Below are 24,758 nucleotides of genomic sequence, written 5' to 3' on the forward strand. Positions count from 1 at the left end.
ACTTGCCTGGTACTTCACCCTCATCCTCAACACACTGTACAGTCATGGTCAATTATATTCCAAGTTCTTTAGGCCCTTGGTTCGAAACTATGGCATTGTTCACATGACACTGACCAGAACACACCAGTGGATATTTAGTGGAAATTCTGCCTCGTGAAAAATGAGCTCCAACACGCAGTCACCTCACCCTTCATCTCCATATGCCCGCCTCTTGTCACTTGTCGTCACTATTGACGTCACTCCACTTGTTAGAGAAACGGAAAAATTCATTTTAGCTATTCTTCGCAACGATTCAAAAGACTGTCACCCGCGGGTGTAGCTGGTTAGATTTTAAAATCCTTGCCTTCCCAAGCGCATACGCAAAGGTTCCGGCCTTGCATCTGCCACGAGTCTAAATTCTGTGCTGCAGGACAGAGCAGTTTGGGAGGCAGTGGCTTGCCACCGGGAGGGAAAATCGCACGGTCCGTTACGCTGGTCTGAATTGCTGTTCCACTGAGGGCCTAGGTCATACTCCCAGTCTCCCTCAGCCTCCATTTCCCAAAATTGTAAAGAAATAATACTGCCTGCCTACCTTTACCTCACAAGGTTTCTGTGAGGACGGAATAAGAGAATACACGTGAAATGCAGCCTCAAGCCTCTCCACCTCCACCCCGGCCACATTCCAGGGTTAGGTGCCCTGTGTAGTTGGGGACCCAAAGATGGCTTCGCCATGATTTGAGCCTGCAATTTTCCACACAAAGGGAAAAAGCAACCAGCCTGGATTTGATAACAAACCAAGTGCCCCTCCTTCTTTTTAGAGAACAAAAATAAATAGCACATTAGGTTATCCTTTCTGCCCCTGCTGACCAGGTGCTCTGGGCAAAACCATCGTGTTTGCAACAGCTGTAGTATTGAAGGCTTTCATGGTGTAGAGAGGCAAAACTCTACCTCTGCCCTGTTAGCGTCTCTGGCTGGGCCTGAGAATTAGATTGGCATAGATAGGTCAGCAGGATTAAAGCATTAGAAATTTAACAGAAATTTGCCTGACACAGAAGTTCTTATAAGGAAATAAAGAAATGGCAAAACTAAATGCTTTCATATCAGATTGAACAAGGAGAGGCAATTGTGCAAAAGTAACATAAATGAGGAGGTTATAGATAGACACGAATTCTTTTTAACAAGGTTTGTACAAAATTCTCTCAGGTCTGGCTCCCCTTTTCTGAGAACATTTCTTATCCCCTGGTATAGGGAAGACATCTTTTACATGGGAGTTTTATTTCCTGATCTCAGGAAGAAAAGGGTAGGTCAGGACCCTCTTCTTATATGCTGTTTTTCAAGTGCTTTTAGCTCAAAAGAATCCTTATGCCAAGGTGGGCATATTTGGGGGTGGCATATTCTGCTACCCTTCATTTTTTTTTAAGTAGTCTCATGCCCAACGTGCAACTTGAATTCACAACTCCGAAAGCAACAGTTGCATGCTCTACCAACTGAGCTAGCCAGGAACCCCAGTACGTGTGATTTTAAAACAGCTTTGCTTTGGGGCACCTGGGTGGCTCAGTTCATTAAGCAGCCAACTCTTGATTTCAGCTCAGGTCATGATCTCACAGTCTGAGCCCTGCATGGGGCTCTGCTCTGACTGTGGGAGCCTGCTTGGAATTCTCTGTCTCCCTTTCTCTCTCCTCCTCCCCCTCTTGTGCACAGGCACAAGCACTTGCTCAAAAATAAACATTAAAAAAAATAAAAAGCTTTCCTTTGTTTAAAATTTTTGAGGGCATTAAAAAAATTTTTTTTATGTTTATTTTTGAGAGAGAGACAGAGCGTGAGTGGGGGAGAGGCAGACACAGAATCCAATTCTCTGAGCTGTCAGCACAGAGCCCGATACAGGGCTTGAACTTACAAACCGCAAGATCGTGACCTGAGCCGAAGTCAGATGCTTAACCAACTGAGCCACCCAGGCACCCTGAGGGTATTTTAAACTATTACAATTGTGATAAATGTCCCTTGTAGATAATTTGGAAAAGGCAGAGAAGTGTTATTAAATTGTATTTATTTATTTACTTATTTAGAGGCAGAGAGAGAGACAGACAGACTGCTTGAGCAGGCAAAGGGCAAAGAGACGGAGAGAATCCCAAGTAGGCCCTGCGCTGTCTGCATAGAGCCGGATGAGGGTTGTGATCTCAGGAACCATGAGATCATGACCTGAGCCAAAATCAAGAGTCAGACACTTAACTGACTGAGCCACCCAGGCACCCCAAAGGCAGAAAAGTGTTTTTAAAAAATTAAACCACAGGGAGCAAGGGCTCCATTATTTCCCATGACATCTGGGGCTCCTTCTTAGCCCAGGTCTGTGTGTCTCCAAGGGAGACCTCTACCAGGGTGCTCCACTGGTCTGACCATCTCCCACAGACAAGAAATGAGTGATTCCTGGAGTTACATGATCCCCCTCCAGCCTGGTTTACATAGCCCCCTCATTTTTTTTTTTTTTTTTTTTTACAAATGCAAAATCTATTCTACTCAGGCTTTGGGACTTTTTTCCTTGTTCACACTCAGTTAATTAAACGTGTTGCTGGCAGCATGCTCCTGAACTCCATGCCATTCCTGTAGCCTGCGTTCGTGATGATCCCCCTTGCCCTATGGTTTGAATTCGATGCCACGGATTGTAGGCCAAATTTTAAAACTGTGTTTCAAAATACCTTCGCCGTGTCCTTTAATTGGATTGAAAGTACTTTTACCACATGGAGAAATATATTTTTAATTTGTGATGCTTTTCTACAATGTCCACTATTGGTGAGTTTAATGTGTTTCCAACACTTAGGGAGACTATAATGAAAGCTGATGAATTTTCTTTTCTGTCCAAATAAAAGAGAAAATAAAAGTCTATTTAGATGCTGGAGGAGAAAAAAAAAAGGCTGGCTCAGTCCATTAGGCGTCCAAACCGATCAGGTCAGATCAGAGCAGGTCAGGTCAGATCAGGTCATGATCAGATCAGGTCATGATCTCGTGGTTTGTGAGTTTGAGCCCCGTTTGGGGCTCTGTGCTGACAGCTGAGAGCCTGGAAGCTGCTTCAGATTCTGTCTCCCTCTCTCTCCGACCCTCCCCCACTCGCACTCTGTCTCTCTCTCTCTCAAAAATAAACATTAAATTTTAAAAACCCACAATTACACTACAAAATTATTACTGTTAACACTTTGATATTAAACATGGTTAATTTCAATATAAATATATAGGGCGCCTGGGTGGCTCAGTCGGTTGAGCGTCCGACTTCGGCTCAGGTCAGGATCTCGCGGTCCCTGAGTTCGAGCCCCGCGTCAGGCTCTGGGCTGATGTCTCAGAGCCTGGAGCCTGCTTCCGATTCTGTGTCTTCCTCTCTCTCTGCCCCTCCCCCGTTCATGCTCTGTCTCTCTCTGTCCCAAAAATAAATAAACGTTAAAAAAAATTTTTTTTATCAATATAAATATATATTTGAATAGGATTATACTTCATGTGCTGCTTTATGTTTTCCATTCCTTTTGCTATATATACTGGGTCACAGATAACTGTATAATCAGTATTCTATTGCTTCTAGTTTATTGCCACTGTTCATATATACATGAACAGCATTGTAGATATATCTTTGTAAGTAATTAATGATGATTTTTGGGGTAATTTTAATTTCATTTGTTTACTTATTTAATTAAATAAATTTTTAAGTATACTGCATACCCAAAGTGGAGCTCAAAAACACGACCATGAGATCAAGAGTCACATATGCTACCAACTGAGCCAGCCAGGCATACCTCTTGGGGTAATTTTTAATAGTTTTTTTCCCTGTTATTTTACAGTCATCTTAAGAAGTGCCTTAAATTATTGGGGGGTGGGTGTGGGGAGAAGAGGTGACATGTGATAAATATTTTCAAGTTCTATAGAAACAACTTTTCTTTTATCTTTCAAAGTCTAGATCTCTAATTTCAGGGTTCATAGCTAATTATAAAACTAACTTCAAGTTTGTTAGGAATGAGAAGAAAGCCTAAATTATATAATGTTGCATGCCATAAAAGCAGCATACAAAATTGAATATATAATATGATTAAAACTATTTCTGGGACACCTGGGTGGCTCAGTCAGTTAAGCATCTGAGTCTTGATTTTGGCTCAGGTCATAATCTCACTGTTTGTGAGTTCAAGCCCCCTTGTTGGGCTTTGTGCTAACAGTGCAGAGTCTGCTTGGGATTCTCTCTCCTCTCTCTGTCTCTGTCTCTCTCAAAAAAAAAAAAAAAAAAAAAGCTATTTCTAAAGCTATTTCTAAGTTTAAGAGACTTAAGGGAAATACACCAAAATGCAAACTAATATAATTATGTTAGTGTCATCAAAGAACTATGGACTAATATTTTTTCCCCTAAATATTCTGTAACATGACTGTAATATTACTTACAGCAAAAAAAAATAATAACAACCCTAATTATATACATCTCATGCCAAAAAATGCTCATATTTTTTGACCCAGAAATTTCTTTTAATTTACCTGAAGGAAGTAATTCTAGAGAAAGACAATGTCCTATGTACAAAGGTATTCATCATAGATTTATTTACCATTGCAAAAACCAAAGTAGCCCAAAAACCTTTGACGTCAAAACAATAGGGGAAATATTAAAAAAACGTAATAGTAAATAATAATAATTAACAACATGAAAAAATTATATAAAAGGTTAGGAGGAAACAGAATATGAAATGGTATGTATACCATGACCACAATTTTGTAAAAATGTGTATCCTTAATGAAAATCACTGAAAGGAAATGCAAAAGACATAAATTTTATTAGTTGTGAAATACAGGTTACAGAATTTCAATAATATTGTTAGACTGTTTTTTCTTCATAATAAGGAGATTATGAATAATAAGGAAATACCAGGGGCGCCTGGGTGGCTCAGTCCATTAAGTATCAGGTCATGATTTTGGCTCAGGTCATGATCTTGTGGTTTGTGGGTTTGAGCCTGGCATTGGGCTCCGAGCTGTGTGGAGCCTGCTTAGGGTTCTCTCTCTCTCCCCCCCCACCTCTCTCTCTGTCCCTCCCATGCACTCTCACTCTCTCTCAAAATAAACAAATAAATTAACTTAAAAAAAATATGGGGACCACCAAATCCTAGTTGAATCACTACAGGAGTATTGCATAGTATTTAAAGAATTTTGAACACAGAGTGCCTGGGTGGCTCAGTCTGTTAAGCATCGGTCATGATCTCACAGTTCATGGGTTCGGGCCCCACGTCTGGCTCTGTGCTGACAGCTCAGAGCCTGGAGCCTGCTTCAGATTCTGTGTCTGACTCTCTCTCTCTCTGCCCCTCTCCCACTCATGCTCTCTCTCTCACTCTCAAAAATAAATAAACATTAAAAAATTTTTTTAAAAATAAAGAGTTTTGAATACTGGGTTTAACATCAAATAGTCTTAGGTTGAAATTGTGATTTAACCATATTTTAGGTATCAGTGCTTGAATATACCTTCTAGAAACAATGATAATTATCAGTAATAATTTGTATATACATAGAGAATAAAACAACCAACTACAATGACCAACTAAATCAAAGGCCCCAAATAAGCCAAGATGGAGAAACACAGCCCCTCCCTCAGTACAGTGAGTATTTGGAGAGTTCCTAGATCATGGCTTCCCTGCCAATTCAGATGCTCTGTTCCAATTGACAAGCTCCTCAGTCTGTGAGTCTCATCTCCATCTCTCAATCTCCATCCATTCCTTAGACTCATGGGACCAGAGAAGGAGTGATATGTAGAAATATAATGAGGGTGGCATGTATATTCAATTTTTAAAAGCTGAGTTTTGTTATGTAAGTTTATAAAGCAGGTGTAACTGTCAAGAAGTTGCCCACAGCACCAACAAACGGAATCTAATCCACTACCAGGAAAGCATGAGTAACACTCTACAGCCACTCTACCCTGGGTTGCAGGTAGCTGATCCCATTCGCACATCGGCCCTGGCTTCAGTCACGCTAGTTAGACATTCGCTAGATAACTTCATCTACAAAGTGTGACCCAGCCCACTTCAGATATATAAAGTATCATTTCATTATTGAACTACCTTCCTAATTTCATTCCGGGAGATTTGATTTCACAGAAGGAAGGTAAAACTTCGACTGTTTCTATGGTATCCATGAATGCCAGGCTAGCTATAGCCCTCAGACCTCTAGGACTATTTGTGTCCCCCACAGATTTGACTTCACAAGTACTCAGAGACTTTTTGCTATTCTGAGGGCCACACCGTCTACTCTAGTATCTTCGGTATTCACAAAGTATTCTTGAATTTCTATCAGTACTGCTAATGATTAAGCAAAATGAAAAACTGTTTTCAAGTCATTACTTAAATGTATGTAGTGCACACTTCTCACAGCTACCTAAGCTTTTTAAAAAATATTTATTTTTGAGAGAGAGAGACAGAGATTGAGCACCTGTGCACGAGTGGGGGAGGGGCAGTGACAGAGAAGGAGACACAGAATCCCAAGCACGCTCCATGCTGCCAGCACAAAGCCCAATATGGGGCTCGAACCCACGAACCATAAGATCATGACCTGAGCTGAAGTCGTACATTCAACCCACCGAGCCACCCAGGCACCCCAAGCCACCTAAACTTTTAAGGTGCCAGCTACCAGCCTAAGCACTAGAGATACTAAAAGAAACAATGCAGAGATAGATTCTGCCTTCAATAATAAGATCACAACCTGTAAGGAAAATAGACCTGCCTGCCAGAACTATATGAAAAGTGGTGAGAACTAATGAAAATAAGAATCAGCTTCAGTCAGGACCATGTTATGATTTTAAAGGGCCCTACACACTTTTGCCTTCATGGACCCTTCCTCCATTAAAAAAACCATACACATTAAAATTATGTGACTGTATTTATAAGAAGATAAATATATTATTATACATGACATTTCTTTTCTTTTTTTTGAAAGTAACCTCTACCCCCAACATGGGCTCGAACTCATAATGAACCTGAGAGCAAAAGTTGCATGCTCTACCAACTGAGCCAGCCAAGCATTCCCATATATGACATTTTCTTCCACCTAAAAATTCACCTTTTTTCTTTGATTTTAAAACTGTTTTAGGCACCCTGCCTACAGTACCTAAATGTTTAAACCAACCCCGAATTCAATAGTGGCTTCTGTGGATCCCAGGTAGCTCTTTTTCTTTTTAACATATATTTTTAAACTTCATTTATCTTGAGAGAGAGAGAGAGAGAGCACACGCGCATGCACGCGTCCTTGAGCAAGCAGGGGAGAGGCTCCACACTGGCTCACTCTCTAGAACTCTAGGCCCTCCCTGTACCCGCACCCCACAGCTTTCACAAAAGAAAGCTGAATGTGGGAACTTTTTAGGTAAGGGTAGCAGTGCTGTCCAATAGGATATAAAACAAGTTTAGCACGGTATAAAGAAACAAGCTTAGTAATTATAGAATTAACTTACCCAAACATAAGCAATTCACTACCACCAAAAAGCATTACCAACTGAATAGGCTAAAACAGAGCAATCTTAGTAGCAAGAATTTCAGGCCAATCTCCTCCAAAATGCCTTAGTAACGCACCAAAAAACAACTATAGTAACTGTTCTTGGGACACAACCACATAGGGGAAACCAGAACACAGTTCCCCACTACCAGAAGTCATGCAGCTTAGCTTCCCACATTTGGGGAAATCACAGGGACCAGCAGCACACCTAGAGTACAATGGATAAACCTCACCCTGAGCAGCTACCTTTGTAATCATGGTATTTCCCCTGTTAGGTAAGTATGAGATGGAAGTGATCACAGTGATACCCACTGCTGCGCACACCACTTTGAGGTTGGGGTCACTCCTGAAATGACTCTAATTGGCTTTTATCTATATAGCGACACTCAAAGCCTGATTTTCTTACTACGTACCTTAATTGGTAACGGCAAATAATCATGCACATCTCTCCAGAAAACACAGTTCCAAAGTGCCCTGAGTCTTGAGTCTACATACTCCACTTCCACCTATAATGTCATACACCCTGGGCGGGTTAAGCCTACACCTGAGTGAGTCCCCTTGAGGCTGCCTCTTCAGACCAGCTCCTCCTCCTATTTGCCTCAACCTAACTGATGTCTATAGGCTATTTTCTTGACAAAAATCCATCCATCCCTCTCCCGAATTTTGGTGTAGCTGGTCTTCAGATCTCCCTGTGTGAAGTACCCTTCAGCAAACCAACACAAATGAGCCTTTAGCCGCAAGCCAGTTCAGCTTCAGGGTTTCTAGGGATACCAATGCTCCATACCATTTTCTCCTATTCCAGGAGGTGGAAGAGCAAGGAGTGGAGAATGTCGCGGCTACATGCTGGCAGGGTGTATTGCAGAGTAAGGGTTTTGGAATCCAAGATCTTGAATGCAATTCAGCGTACACACTGCACAATTCTAGATAAGCTTTTAGCCTCTGAATCTGTTCCTCAGTTTGTACAGAAGGGGGAAGAACTATTGAGCCAGCTCTCCCACCCAGCTCAGGCTCCAAGCTTTGTCTCCTACTCCTGCCCATGGTCAGTTAACACCTAGCCCCCTAAGGACGGACTGCTTTCCTTGAGAGCAGTTTAGCCTGTGCCTATATTGCTTCTTTACTTTCTCTCTGCCTGGCATTCAATTCCCTTACTCACTAGACTGTGGGTCTCTAGAGCAGGGTTTTTCTTGTTTGTTTTTTTTTCAAATAGTCAAGACAGGGGCACCTGGGTGGCTCAGTCAGTTAAGCATCGATTAGGCTGACTCTGGATGTCGGCTCAGGTACTGATATCATGGTACCTGAGTTCAAGCCCTGAATTGGGCTGCATGTGTTCTCTCTCTCAAAAGAAACAAACTTTAAAAAATTAAAAAAACAAAACAGTGAAGACAATACAACATATAATTATAACATATAATTAATTCATACATTATTTTACCAACTAACTTCATTCTCTCTCATTAAAAATATACAGGAAGCATGACTTTAAATTTCTGCATCTCTGGAGCTCTCTGGAGAAGCTCAAATGAAAACTCAAACTTTTACTGAAAAGAAAATGTACATATACATTCCAAAGGCTGAATGCTGAGACCTCCCTCTCAACTTCCATTTGATTTCCAGGACACTGGCAACCAACCTTTACCTTCTAGGATATTGGAAGTTTCCTCTGAAAAATGTGAACACCCTAAAACAAAGTCCCAAAGATGTCAGCCATGGGCTTTCTCTGCTACAAGGGCCTATGCAGATTACTCTACAGGGAAGCCCTTGCCTTGGCCCTAAGTGCTTCCAATTAACTCCCTACTTGTTAATATAATTTTAAATTTCTGGGGCACCTGGGTGGCTCAGCTGGTTAAGCACCCGCCTTCAGCCTAGGTCATGAGCTCACCACTCCCAAGTTCAAGCCCCGTGTCGGGCTCTGTGCTGACAGCTCAACAGAGCCTGGAGCCTGCTTCGGACTCTGTCTCCCTCTCTCTCTGCCCCTCTCCCACTCACACTGTCTCTCTCTCAAAAATGAATAAACTTAAGCTTTGCGCAGTGGCAGTATTGTAGCCAATGAGGTTTATCCGAGGCGCGATTATTGCTAATTGAAAACTTTTCCCAAAAATGAATAAACTTAAAATTTTTTTTTAAATTTTGGCATGACAGTCCATCTTATGGATGGCCCATAATTTATATAATCATTCCCCTAATGCTGGACACTTAGGTTGGTTCGATTTTTCACCACTGTAAATAATTCTGGGTAATGGGTAGAGATGGTATATTGAACACTTATAAATAATCAAGGAACACTGAACCACCAAGGATGACCAGACATCTGGTCAGACAAAAGCCTCTAACATGAAAGAAGCTAAACAAACCAACCACAAGAAGACAGTTTGGAGAAGGCAGATTATGCAAAGGGAAGAAAACTAAAAATGAAAATAAAAACTATCATTAGAGAGCTGGGACACCTGGGTGGCTCAGTCGGTTAAGCGTTCGACTTCTGCTCAGGTCATGATCTCGCAGCTTGTGATTTTGAACCCACATGGGGCTCTGTGCTGACAGCACGGAGTCTGGAGCCTTCTTCAGATTCTGTATCTCCCTCTCTCTCTGCCCCTCCACAGTTTGCACTCTGTCTCTCTCTCCCTCAAAATAAATAAGCATTAACAAAAATTTTTAAAAAATCCTCAGCTAAAACACCTTGCACCTGAAAAACAAGTACAAGAAAGTATATGGATAGAAAAGAAAAACAAATAAAGATCTTAAATATATGATTGTAGAAATAAAAAATTGAATATACAGGTTGGGAAAAAACATGTAGGTGGAAAAAATGTTTTTTGTTTTTTCTTTTTAGAGAAAGAGAGAGAGAGTTCAAGTGGGGGACAGGGGCAGAGGGAGAGAGAGAGAGAGAAAGAGAATCCCAAGCAGGCTCCATGCTCAGCACAGAGCCTGATACAAGCCTGACGCAAGCCCATCGCAAGGTTCGATCCCACGACCTTGGGATCATGACCTGAGCCAAAATCAAGAGTTGGATGCTCGGAGTAACTGTGTGGCTGGGTTGGTTGAGGTCTGACTCGGGTTTTGGCTTAGGTCAAGATCTCATGGTTCATGGGATTGGCTCTATGCTGACAGCAGGGAGCCTGCTTGGGATTCTCTCTCTCTCTCTCTCTCTCTCTCTCTCTCTCTCTCTCAATCTCTCTCTCTCTCTCTGCACCTCTCCCCTGGTCATGTTCTCCCTCTCTCTCAGAAATAAATAAATAAACAAAAAAACCGATAGGGTGCCTGGGTGGCTCAGTCAGTTAAGCATCTGACTTCAGCTCAGGTCATGATCTCACAGTTTGGGGGTTTGAGCCCCATGTTGGGCTCTGTGCTAACAGCTCAGAGTCTGGAGCCTGCTTCGGATTGTGTCTCCCTCTCTCTCTGCCCCTCCTCTGCTCATGCTCTGTCTCTCTCTCAAAAACAAATAAACATTAAAAAAAAAAAAAAAAGGGTAATATACTTGGTTATTTTAACAGCCTCAAGAGTCCAGAATTCAAACTGACCTAGAGAAAAACAAACCAGCCAGAAATAAATCTTAAACCTCCTTTTTCACAAGAGATAAAATCAGGAAAAACAACAAATAAAGTTAGCATTCCAGTGCCACAAATTAGGTGGTACAGGCTTACCTGCTTGATAAAAATACAGAATAGAAAAATAAGCAGAACAACAGAATACTATTTAGCAATAAAAAGGAATAAAATAATGATAAATTTATCAGTATGAATGAACTCAAAAACATTATGCTACATGAAAGAAGTCATACACACTATACACTGTGATTCCATTTTATATGAAATTTCTAGATAAGGCAAATCTATAAAAGATAGATCCATTGTTGCCCATGGCTAGGGTTGGGGCATAGGAACCAGGGCAACTGCAAATGGGCACAGGAGAATTTGGGTGGGGAGGGTCATAAAAATGTGCTAAAACTGGATTGTGGTAATGGTTTGACAACTGTATAAAATACTAATCATTAAACCAAATAATGGGTGAATGTTATTTTATATCATACTTCAATAAAGTAGCTAAAGATGTCAAGAAAAAGTACAGCCATTATATTTAGAGATACATACTGAAATAATCATGCCTGAAACACCATGATGTATGGGTTTATTTCAAGATAGGTTTGGAGGTTTAAAGTGTAGAGGTATAGATGAAACAAGATTGGCCTTGAGTTGTTCATTGCTGAAGCTTAACTTAGTGTTGCTAAATAGGAGAATACTATTATTATTAATCTATTTTAGTTTACATTAGAAGTTTTTCACACAAAAGTTTTTTTTACAATGTAAAGAAGGAGACCATCCTTTCCCATATGATTTTAAGTACCTTGAGATGTTGATACCCTGGCCTCCCCATCTGTGAATAAGAATGATGGAGAGGAGGAGCAGGAGGTACAGCCTCCTGGATTCTACATTTAATAGGTGAAAAAAAAAATTAAAGGTACAGATAAAACTTAGGGGTCATATTTTTCTCCTTTCTTTCTTCTTATATAACACATTCAATCCACAGCAAGTCTTTATCATTTTTCCTTTAAAAATATGTTCAGAATCTGACCCCTTCTCACCACCTCCAGTGCTACCACTTTGGTACAAGCCATTCTCATCTCCTGCCTAGAAGAGTGCAGTAACATTCTAAGTAATCTCCCTTCTTCCATCCTTTCATCACTCCCAGTCTATTAACACAGTAGCCAAGTATCCTGCTAAAGCCTAAATTCAATCATGTCACTCTTCTGCACAAAACTAATCTGAGAAAACAGAAGAGAAGGAAACATTTCCTACCCCATTTTTTTGGACAAGAAGTAGGTTTTATTGGTGGGTATGAGTAAGGAGGGGCAGCACTGAAACCCTCATGAGTGCAGGGCCTGACATTTATCCAGGGGGACACAATTAGGGATATATCTGATCCCACAGCCACCAGAGATGAGCTGCCTTTCAGCCATAATGTCTTCAAATTCACCCACATTAACCTTGGTAAAGTACTACTTTTTGGAGATGTAGATGTTCTGTCAGCCAAGGAACTTGAACTCAACCCTGCACAGGACCTCTATCACATGATTCTTGTTCTGCAGTTTGGTGTGGATGGACATGCTAATTTGGCCAACGTGGACCAATGTGTCCTGCAGCTTTCTGAAGACACCCCTCAGCCTCAGTGCAGGACAACATCTTGTTGATGTGGATGATAGGAAGGAGTGGAGCCACACACAAATATGAAAGCCATCTTTGCCACAGCTTTTCACCATATACTCGTTGGCACAAATACCTGGACTTGTGAGGAGAGCTGCTCACATTCATCCAACACCATTTGGCCAGAGTGGGAACCCAACCACTTTTGCGTTTTTCTGCCCCATGTGACACCAAGGACCTTCAATGGCGCACCCAAGGGATGAAGCCAACTTATTTTATGAAGCAGCATTACTCTGATACCTAAACCAGATGAAGACCATGTAAGAAAAGTACCGAATATTATCCCTCATGGACATAGATACAAAATTACTTTAATTCCTTTAAAACTGCAAACCAAATCCAGCAATAAACAAAAAGAGTAATAGTACATCATGATCAAGTAGGGTTTATCCCAGGAATGCAAAGTTGGTTTAACATTAGAAAATCAAGCCATATAATTCATCATATCAACAGATTAAGAAGTAGTTGCAGAAAAAGTAGTTAACAAAATTCAATATCCACTTATGATTTCAAAAAACTTAGCAAAGTACCACTAGATTGATAAATGGTATCTATGAAAATCCTACAGCTAATACACTTTATGGTGAAAGTATTTTTCTTCCAGATAAGGAACAAAACAAGCATGATTACTTTAGCCACTTTTATTCCAGCTAGAGGTTAAGGCAAGGAAAATAAATTAAAAGCCTTAGTTTGGAAAGAAAGAAGGAAAACAGTTTCTATTCACATATGACATGACAGTTTATGTTGAAAATCCTAAAGCATTTACACCAAAAAAACCTACTAAAATTCATAATTGAATTTAGCAAAGTCACAGGATACAAGATTAATACACAAAAATCAACTGTATTTCTACATACCAGCAATGAACACTTACAAAAATATTTTTAATGTTTATTTTTGAGAGAGAGACAGAGTGCAAGCAGGGGAGGGGCAGAGAGAGAGGGAGACACAGAATCTGAAGCAGGCTCCAGGCTCTGAGCTGTTGGCACAGAGCCTGATGCGGGGCTCAAACTCACGAACTGTGAGATCATGACCTGAGCTAAAGTCGGATACTTAACTGACTGAGTCACCCAGGCACCTTCCAGCAATGAATACTTAAAAAATGAAGGTTTTAAGTTAAAGAAAGACAAATCTCATATGATTTCATTTATATGTAGAATCTATAAAAACGAAATGTTTGTTAGACTCATCAATAGAGAGAACAGATTGATGGTTGATTGTCGGGGGGGGGGTGTAATGGCTGAAGGGGATTAAGAAGTACAAACTTCCAGCTATATAATAAAGAAGTAATGGGGATATAATATACAGTATGGGGAATTTGGTCAATAGTATTGTATTAACTTTGTAAGGTGACAGATGGTAACTAGACTTACTATGGTAACTTTTTCACAATGTATACAAATGTCCAATCACTATGCTGTACACCTGAAACTAATATAATATTGTATGTCAATTATATCTCAATAAATAAAATAAAAAGGAAATGAAATTTCAAAATCAATACTATTTACAAGTGGTAAAAACTTCACATTTTCCTACCACTCACATTTCTTCCTGTAGACTGTACATAGTCTACAAAAATGTTATTTTTTTACAAAAATATTATTAATAAATTTCTTTTTATGATTGGAAGGGGAAAAATCATAACACTTTGTTTTAAAACCCCAAAGTCTTTCTAATATCCTTGTCTTTCTTAGTGAGGACCTAACAAATAATAAAGATACATGACTTAAAGCTACCAAGGGAACCGACTAAAGAAGTTAAAAGATTATTCCAGGAATATAAATGACAGGATAGAGGAAGGAATGTACTAGGGTGGGGAAGATCAGCCAAATCCTTCATATAAACACTAGCACAAACATTTATTGTAGTTGACTATAAAAAACAGCTAAACAAGTTTTAAAAGTAGTATTCTGGGAGTCCCCTAGCTCAGTAGGTAGAGCATGTGACTCTTGATCTTGGGATCCTGAGTTCAAACCCCATGTTGGACCTCTAGCTTACTTTAAAAATAAAAAAAAGTAATGCTCTGGGGAGAGGAATGGGGGCAGAGTGTGAAAGGGTGGATCAAGGGAGTGTTACTATTCAGATGGAGTCTTTCTGTATAATGCTTTTCACATGCATAACATTACTTTAGTAAAATTATTTGGGGGCAAAAATCAAGGTCTAGGAGAAAACATAAAACACTGTCACTAGCAGAGATTATACTGTAGTCCAGTTTCTCATTTTGGGGAGAATCTAAGGATACTGCTCATGAGACATACCTGAAAAGGAGTGAAAAACCCCTCTGAAATTATAACTACTCAGTTAAGAATATAAGTGGTAAATTATAAACTCCCAGTTTTCTTCAAAGTAATCTGTCCTTTTGCACTTTTTAAAAAGATTTTATTTTTAAGTAATCTTTACGCCCAGTGTGGGGCTCAAACTCACAACCCCAAGATCAAGAGTTGCATGTTCCACTGACTGAGACTGCCAGCCATCACATCACACTGTTAATCAACAAAGTGAAGACAGTCCTTTAAATTATTTACACCCTTTATCCCCTGTCCTAGGTGCATTTCTAGGTGCTCAAACTTTCCTAGAAACCTCTTCTTCCTATTCTTTTACTGTCAACACCTAGGGAACAATCAAGAGCAGAAACAGATGCAGGTAGCTTGAGGTGGTGCAAAGTGAGCCCTCTAGTGGTCGACAGAAGAGTACACTCCATTTGGCTAGACAACTTGGTACGAAAGTGAACACCCACGCAAGCAATAACGGCCGCACACATCAAGTTATACAAAATGATTACAGGGACGCCTGGATGGCTCAGTCCTAGAATCCTTTGTCCCCCTCTCTCTGCCCCTCCCCCGCTCACACTCTCTTTCAAAAATAAATATACATTAAAAAAAAAACCTGTGAAAAATGACTACAAAGGGGCGTCTGGGGTGGCTCAGTCGGTTAAGTGACCCACCACGGCTCAGCTCACGATCTAGCGGTTCCGGGGTTCGAGCCGGCATCAGGCTCTGTGCTGACAGCTCAGAGCCTGGAGTCTGCTTTGGATTCTGTGTCTCCCTCTGTCTCTGCCCCTCCCCCACTCACACTCGGTAGGTCTCTCTCAAAAATAAACATTTCTTTTAAAAAAGAATGATTACAAAAAATATTGATGGCTTAAAAGCCAAGCAGTAATAAGTCAATCATCAACTGTCTTTTCAAAATGCAAGATACAAGTGGAGAGCACAGACATAATCCCTCTCTACCACAAATCATGCAGTCCAGTTTCCCATAGTTGAGAAAAATCACAGAGGCCAGTGCACCTGGAGTGCAACGGGTAAGATGTGCCCAGAGAAAAATATCACCTTTGCAATCCTGGTATCTCTCCTCTACCAGGTAAGTATAAGCAAATGGCATTGTTGGTACCTCATCCTTATTCCAAGCACTAGACACGTGGTCATTCTCTTCACTCTTCATGCAAACTCTAGCTTGTCACTTAGGAAATGAAGACTTCTCCAAACTGTAAAAGCCAGACAGTAACATTTTGGGTACCATAATACTTGCAAAACGGACAAACGTATGTACAACATAAACCAGCAGACACTGCTCATTTACATATTCTAAGTCCCTCTGGGTGACACTGCTGTATGCTTGGTTTCGATGATGTGGTACGCTAAATAATTGCCTACAAAAAAATACCGCTCTCCTAATCCGAAAAACCTGTGAGAGTATTCTCTTACTTTGTGAGGCATGATGTTGACGTTGTGGCCAAAAGATCTGCAAAGGGTAGGACATCCCTAATCATCGACACATACGTAATGTAACCATAAGGCTATTGTATGAAGAAAGGATATAAAAATTGTAATAGAAAACACTTACACAAAATTATACAGAAGAAGCCATACCCTTATAGGTAAATGAAACAGCTTACTACTACCCCCTAAGAAAAGCTCTCCATCTTAATGTGGCCTGGAATGTGCAAGACATACTCTTTTTTTTTTTCTTCTTTTTAAGGGAAGACCAGGGTAAAGCACAAACACAATCCCCTACTATCACAAGTTATACAGCTGAGCTTTGCACATTTGGGGAAATCTTTGTGGTCAGCACATCCTGGATTCAACAGGTAAGCCTCACGGTGGGAAAGCCACCCTCATGATCATGGTATGTCTCCTGCCAATAATGGTCTTCATGCCTTGCCCAGCACCTCACCCTCAGATTCAAGTCATTCTACAGGTAGGATCACTTTCCTCATGCATTCTATCCACCCCACTGCTTCTGAAATAAAGAGTTTCCAAACTATAGTTACTATGCAGAATTATTTTGTACATCTGAATATTGCCAAAATCTTGGAAAATATATGCCTAAATGTAACCATGACCAGCAGTCACTGCGCTCATCTACATATTCCACACCCCTTTTGTTGATCTCATTTAGCACATCCTATTTCTACTATATAGTTAGTGGTGCTGTTAAAATAAAATTTAAAGGTAAAGATGCTCTACAGATTTAAAGATAAACAACATAAATGAGTTCCTTCTTTTAAGGTTTTGGAGCTGATGACATCACTGATGTCTGGCACAGTTCAGTAAGCTGCTATCCACATGACTGAAATACCAAGACTAAAAAGATTAAATTTGGCAAAACTGCGTATGAAAATCCAGTCTTAGTGGGGTGCCTGGGTTGCTCAGTCAGTAAAGTGTCTGACTTCAGCTCAAGTCATGATATCAAAGTTCATGAGATCAAGCCCCGCTTCGGGCTCTCTCCTGTCAGCACAGAGCCCTCTTTGGATCCTGTCTCCCTCACTCTCCCCTCCCCCGCTTGCATGCACTCCTCTCTCTTTCTCTCTCAAAAATAAACATGAAAAAAAAAAAGAAAAGAAAATCCAGTCCTAAGATTGCTAAATAGGTTGTCCAAGGCTTCCAGCACAAGTACAAACTATGCTCTTTCAAATATGCAGCAAATGATCACCCTTACTTAAAAGAGCAGGTGTATAGGAGGGCAGCTGGCTGGCTCAGTAGGTCATGCTACTCTTGACCTCAGGGTGAGTTTGAGCCCCACATTTGGGGTAGAGGTGACTTTTTAAAAGAAGCTCTTAAAAAAAAAAAAAAGAGCAGTTGTATAAACACTAGTTCTAATTCTGAGCTGAGTTAATTAGAGAACAGCTCAGGTAGCACTGATGATGGTCTATAGGATTGGAAGCCTGACTGACCAGGATGTCTTCCCAAGCAAAAATAAGTTGTGCTTCCAAATATCCTTAACCCTCCACTCTTCCCTGAACGGGTATCTCTGAAACCCAAAACGATACTACTGGCGATTCCATCCTACAAGAAGCCACCCAGCTTTCATTGATTCATATTAGACTCTTCAAAAGGAGTAAATCCTGTCTCAGGCAATGGTTAATGATTCAAATATTTCACATCGACATATAAATAGTCTTAATCCTCTCCTGCCTTCTTCACTGTAAATTAAAACTGGAGTTTACAAGTTCCAACTGTTCTTCAATTGTTTCTCCAAGACCACACCAGAATCACCTTATTTCCCAAGTCTTTTTATTATACAAAACTCTTCTGGTGTTCTGTCCTCTGCCAAAACAAATTAGCCAGAGTTTCATATCGTTAAAACAGGAAGAAAAAATGCTGTTCAAAAATCTTATTAAAGATTAACAAGTAATAACTGAGAACATACAGGTGTCTGACATGGAGAGAGAAAAACATTCTGGGGCAGAGTAGGGAGGAGACTCTGTGATGTGAGCTGCAACTATTCCTCAAATCTGGCCTTTTGACAGCAACCAGTTTGATTTTTATAGATTTTCTCCCCCAAAGAACAACTATGTAATATATATCTACATATACACATAAATATATATATGTATACACAGTCTAATCTATAAACAAAATATCTACGTTTTGTTTTGTGAAATAAAAGTTAAGATACCTTGAAATCTGGCAGGAACCACTCATGTAAGGGAGAAAGATGATGTCTAAGAACTAAACTACTGTTACCACCAAACAACTCTTAAATTCAAAATGCCATTTTTAGAAGATTTCTTAAACAAATAACACACAGCTCTTAAACCACCCATACCCTTCACGAGACTAATTCCAATATTTCACAAGAACTTATTGCTATCGGCCTAGTTATCAAAACATTCATCTGACACAGTGTGCCTTATGGCAAAAAAGGTAACTTTCTCTCACTTTCTTGTAGCTCAAGTAGGTTAAGGAAGACATTAGTGCTGGAGCACCTGGGTGGCTCAGACAATTAAGCATCCGACTTTGGCTTGGGTCATGATCTCACGGTTCGTGAGTTCAAGCCCCACATTGAGCTCTGTGCTGACAGCTCAGAGCCTGGACCCTGCTCTGGATTCTGTGTCTTCCTCTCTCTCTGCCCCTTCCCTACTCATGCCCTGTCTCTCTCTCTCTAAACAATAAACATTAAAAAAAAAAAAAGAAGATAAAAAGACATTAGTGCTATAATCCTCACAGAAGCCCTATAGAACTCAGTATCCCCCGAGGAGAGCCATATTTCTTTGACTGGAAAAATATAAGGAAATACAGGTGTTTGTTAAATAATAACATGTTAACATAGAAAAACTAAAGAAGCTTCTTAGTTCATTTTTCAAAGGTTGCAAAACTTTATTGCCAAAACCAGACAAAGTAGACATAATAACTTCACAAATTAATCTCACAAATAAAAATGCAAAACTCTTAACCAAATTCATAACATCTTTATGAGTATTAACATCTTGTAGAGTATTAACATAACATACACAGTAAATTAAATAGGTTTTATACCAGGAATATAGGACCTAAGTACATAAAAGTATATGTATAAAAGTGTGTGTGAGTGTGTGTGTGTGTGTGTATATATGTATGTATTTATATTTATAATGTATAAAAATAGCGTGTCATATGGGGGGAAAGATTACCTCATAAAGAGTGCTTAGAGGGGTGCCAGTGTGGCTCAGGCTGTTATGCCTCTGACTTGCAGGTCATGATCTCATGGTTGGTGATATTGAACCCCATGTTGGGCTCTGCGCTGACAGCACAGAACTTGCTTGGGATTCTTTCTCTGCCCCTTCCCTGCTAGTGTGTATGCACTCACTCTCTCTGTCTCTCAAAATAAATAAATAAACTTAAAAAAAAAAAGAGTGCTTAGAAATTTGGCTCACCACTGGAAATAAGGAAAAAATTACTTTCTTCCTCCTACTTTACATTTAAAAATAGATAGGCTAAAATATCCAAATTAAATTATAAATCATATGTAGAAAAAATACAGGTAATTATGTTTATAATTTTGAAGGAAAAATTTAAAATTAATTTTATTTATTTATGATTGTTTATTTATTTATTTAAATGTTTATTATTTTTGAGAGAGAGGGAGACAGAGAGAGAGAGAGAACAAGCAGGGAAGGGGCAGAAAGAGAGGGAGACACAGAATTGGAAGCAGGCTCCAGGCTCTGAGCTGTCAGCACAGAGATGTAAGGCTTGAACTCACAGACCATGAGATCATGACCTGAGCTCTAGTCGGCCACCCAACTGACTGAGCCACCCAGGCGCCCCTATGATTTATTTTTTAAAGTTTATTTATTTCAGAATAGTTTTTGTTTTTTTTTTTTTTTCTAAGTAGGCTCCATGCCCAGCACAGAGCCCAACACAGAGCCCAACGCAGGGCTTGATCTCACAACCCTGAGATCAAGAGTCAGATGCTTAACTGACTGAGCCACCCAACCACCCCTACAGTTTATTTAACTAATCTCTACCCCCAACGTGGGGCTCAAACTCACAACCCCAAGATCAAGACTCTCACACTCTTCCAACTTAGCCAGACAGGCGTCCTGAGACTTTTTAAAATATTTTCTTATTTAAAGTAATCTCTACACCCAATGTGGTGCTCAAATTCACAATCCCAAGATCAAGAGTCACATGCTCTTTCAACTGAGCCAGCCAGGGGCCCCAAAGAAAACACTTCCTAAGCATGTTACCAAAGTCAGAATTAAATACAAACTTTGACTATATTTGCATACAAAAAACATCAACAAAGTAGAAAATCTCAAAGTTTAAATTTTTTTTTTATTTTTACACTTGATCTTAGCCAAAAGGCCGAGAAGCGATTTTTTTTTTTTAAATTATTATGTTTATTTACTTAGAGAGAGAGAGAGACTGAGTGTGAGCAGGGGAGGGGCAGAGAGAGAGGGAGACACAGAATCTGAAGCAGGCTCCAGGCTCTGAGCTATCAATGCAGAGCGCGATGCAGGGCTTGAACCCACAAACCATGAGATCACGACCTGAGCTGAAGTCAGACGCTTAACTGACTGAGCCACCCAGGTGCCCCTAAAATCTTTTTTTTTTTTAAGTTTATTTATTTTGAGAGCGAGCACGTGCAAACAGGGGAGGGGCAGAGAGAGACAGCAGGAGAGAGAGAATCCCATGCAGTACAGAGCCCGATGAGGGGCTTGAACCCACAAACCATGAGATTGTGACCTGAGCCAAAACCAAGAGTCAGATGCTTAACCGAATGAACCACTCAGGCATCCCAAAAACCCCAAAGTTTAAATACACATGACAAAGTAGGAAGATATTTGTGATGTACAGATTAGGCAAATAGCCCGTATAACACAATATGCATATCAGAGAGGGTAGGCAGCATACGCATTACGAATATGGGTTTTGATGTCAAAGATGAGCAGAATGCTTGGCCTACACTAAGCACAATAAATATTAGTTACTGTTTCTGATAATTAAAAAAAAACAGGCCTGTTACAAATATATATTTAATTTAATTAACTTATTTATTTTTGAGAGAGGGAGAGGGAGAGAGAGAGAGAGAGAGAGAGAGAGAGAGAGAGAGAGAGACAAGCAGGGCTCACCTGAAGCGTGGCTTGAACTCACCTGAAGTGGGGCTCGAGCTCACCTGATACGGGGCTCAAGCTTACCCAATGTGGGGCTGGAACTCACAAACCCTGAGATTATGACCTGAGCCAAAGTCAGATGCTTAACCAATTGAGCCACCTAGGTGCCCACAAATATGTTTTTTAAATTAAAGTACTTCAGTTATAAAGTAGGAAAGAATGTACACAGATGTTCATTGCACCATTATTCACAATAGCCAAAAGGTGTCCATTCCCAGATGAATGGACAAACAAAGTGTGGTATGGATATACAATTGAATATTATTCAGACTTAAAAAGAAAATAAACTCTGACACATCCTACAACATGGATAAACCTTCAGGACATTATGCTAAGTGAAATAAATCAGTCACAAAAGACAAATACTACTTGATTCCACCTCTGTAAGGTATCAAGAGTAGTCACAGAAACAGAAAGTAGAACAGGCTGAGAGAAGGGGGACTGGGGAGTTATTGTTTAATAGGTACAGAGTTTCAGGTTTGAAAGATAAAAATGTTCTGGAGATTGGCTGCACAATATTGTGAATATAATTAACATTATTGAACTGTACACTTAAAAATGGTTAATATGGTAAATTTTATGTTATGTGTGTTTTACCATTTTTACAAATTAAAAGTGGGCAAAGGATATAAATGAGATAGTTACAATGATAAGGTATATTTATCCATGAAAACTATATGAAAAAAGTTTTAACCTCTCTTAGTAATAAAAGATAACAATTTAAAATCAAGCATTCTGTGTCTCCCTCTCTCTCTTCCCCTCCCCTACTCACACCCTGTCTCTCTCTCAAAAATATTTTAAAAATTAAAAAAAATAAAAAAATAAAAATTAATTATACCTCAATAACAAAGAAGGGGGGAAAAAAGCACTTAAAGACTGCTAAGGGCCAGTGCTGGGGTGGAGGTGGGAAAACTAGCCCTCATATGCTGTCAATAGGAGTATAAGTGGTACAAATATTTGGCAGTATGATCCAAAATGAAAATGTACATACTCTCTAGAGGACCCAGGAATTCTTCCAGAAATGTATCCAGAGAGAGAAAGAGAGAGAGAGAGAGAATGCTATTTCATCACAGCAAAACAACTGGAAATAATTCAACTGTACATTTATAGGCCACTGATTAGAAAGATGGCCCTCAGGACAGAACAATACGCAACCACTAAACTTAATTTTCAAATAATTTGTAATTACACAGGAGAAAGCTTCTGACAAAATATTAAGTGTAAAATAAAAGATATACAAATTTCTTCATAATTTAACCACAAATATGTAAAATAAACACTTTTATGTGAACTTGTAGAAAGATTAAAATAAACCAAAAAAATAAAATAAGCCAAAATTTATCTGAGTTAAACAGAATGTGAATCAATTTTATTTTCTTCTTTATATTTCCTACATTTTGTTTTCTACAAGTATATATTTCCTGTAAGTATATATTTTCTACCATATATTCTCCACCAAGGTACAAAATAGAAAAGTATAGGGAGAGAGGTGCAGGTCAATCATCTAATCATCCTTTCTTTTAACAGGTATCTACTGAGTACCTGCTAAAGTCGTACACTGGGCTAGGGGCTCTAGGAAAACAACAGTGAGTAAAATCCATATGGTCCTGCTCTACTGAAGTTTTCAATCTAGTTTGGGGAGACATATGTTAAGTAAACGATCACACAGAGGCATTTGGTGCTATGATAGCCTTAAAAGGGAGTCTAAGAAATTTGGTCTGTACCCTAAGAGCAAAATAGGAAGTGACATGAACTGAAATGTACTGTAGAAAGAACATTTTGGCTGCAGCATGGGTGAACAAACTAGAGAGGAAGAGAAGATGCAAAGAGACCAACTAAAATGATCTTATGTACCTGCAAGCAAAATGGTGGCAGCTTGGCCTAGAGGTAGAGACATGAATATCATCAAGATATGTCAAAGAGAAAATTGATAGTACTTGCATGTGCATCAAACATGGGGAGTAGAAGGGAAGTGGTCTGTGCACATGGAAGGATGATATTCAATTCTGGAGGCAGGAAATGCAGGAAAAGGACAAGGTTTTGGGAGTGGGCTGAAGAAGATAAGTTAGGTTTAAGACAGGCTGAGTTGAGAGACTTTGCACTGCTCAGAACGCTATCAGATATTTGTTTCTGTAGGTCAGAGAACAGGGCAGGGCTAGAAATATAAATTTAAGAATCACTGGCATATAGTCACTGAACTGTGAATGTGAGTAAGATAGCAAAGAAAGGGAGAGAGAGAGGGAGACAGAGAGAGAGAGACAGAGAGAGAGAGAATGAGAGGGAACAAGAGAGGAGAGAGACAGAGAGAGAGAAAGAGAGAATGAGAGGAAACGAGAGGAGAGAGACAGAATAGTTAGCAACAGGTCTGCTATGAGGCTTTAAAAGAACTGTAACATTTCAGGGCCAGGTTATGGAAGAGGAGTTTCCAAGGGTGACAGAAAAGCCAGCTGGGTAGGAAGGAGGAGTGTAGCATCACAGAAATGAGAAGAATGTTTCAAGAGTTTGTGGAGGACAAATATATATGGAGCTCCTACCATGTATAAGGCTTTGTGCAATTGACAGTGATGTTCCAAATATGTGTCTGAGGCTACAGGCTTTATTATAACCACCTTTTTTTTTAATGTTTATTTTTGAGAGAGACAGAGAGACAGAGCATGAGTGGGAGAAGGGCAGAGAGAGAGAGAGGGAGACCCAGAATCTGAAACGGGCTGAAAGCTCAGAGCCTGACTTGGGATTTAAAGTCGGAAACCACGAGATCATGACCTAGGCTGAAGTCAGACGCTTTACCGACTGAGCCACCCAGGTACCCTTATCATAACCACCTCTAAAGCTAAGCCTGGATTCAAAGTTTTTTCTCAGTCCAAACAGCTCTCATTTCTCTCACCATTCCCAAATCCACTTGAACATGCAAGGTCACCATTTTTAGAAGTTCTATATTTTTAGGTTAAAAGAAAATAAATTTCTCCTCAGCCATAACAGAAATATTCAGATTACTCCTCTCTAGTATCTCTAGAAAATGGCCCAGTAAACTGAATTATTGTAAGCATCACAGAATTATTGTAAGCATCAAGTTCAATTAAATATATATAAAAGCACCTTTCTCTGGCACTTTCCAATTGTAGGCATTTTGGGGCGCCTGGGTGGCGCAGTCGGTTAAGCGTCCGACTTCAGCCAGGTCACAATCTCGCGGTCCGTGAGTTCGAGCCCCGCGTCGGGCT

The 24,758-nt window shown here is 39.9% G+C and overlaps 1 protein-coding gene, 1 non-coding gene and 2 pseudogenes across 8 annotated transcripts in view; 1 reads left to right on the top strand and 3 right to left on the bottom strand.

Annotated features, from left to right (window-relative positions):
- The window catches only part of TEX14 (testis expressed 14, intercellular bridge forming factor), a 122,648-nt gene that overhangs the window by 95,401 nt on the left and 2,489 nt on the right, over nucleotides 1–24,758 (bottom strand). The gene's annotated exons all lie outside the window — the stretch shown is intronic.
- LOC131498669 (U1 spliceosomal RNA) lies at nucleotides 7,587–7,750 on the bottom strand. The gene has a single exon (XR_009255549.1). It is a non-coding gene; the product is annotated as a U1 spliceosomal RNA (small nuclear RNA).
- LOC131498682 (U4 spliceosomal RNA) lies at nucleotides 9,485–9,608 on the top strand (annotated as a pseudogene).
- LOC131497827 (large ribosomal subunit protein uL16-like) lies at nucleotides 12,326–13,664 on the bottom strand (annotated as a pseudogene).

Source organism: Neofelis nebulosa, chromosome 16, assembly GCF_028018385.1.
Source record: "Neofelis nebulosa isolate mNeoNeb1 chromosome 16, mNeoNeb1.pri, whole genome shotgun sequence".
Classification (NCBI taxonomy): domain Eukaryota; kingdom Metazoa; phylum Chordata; class Mammalia; order Carnivora; family Felidae; genus Neofelis; species Neofelis nebulosa.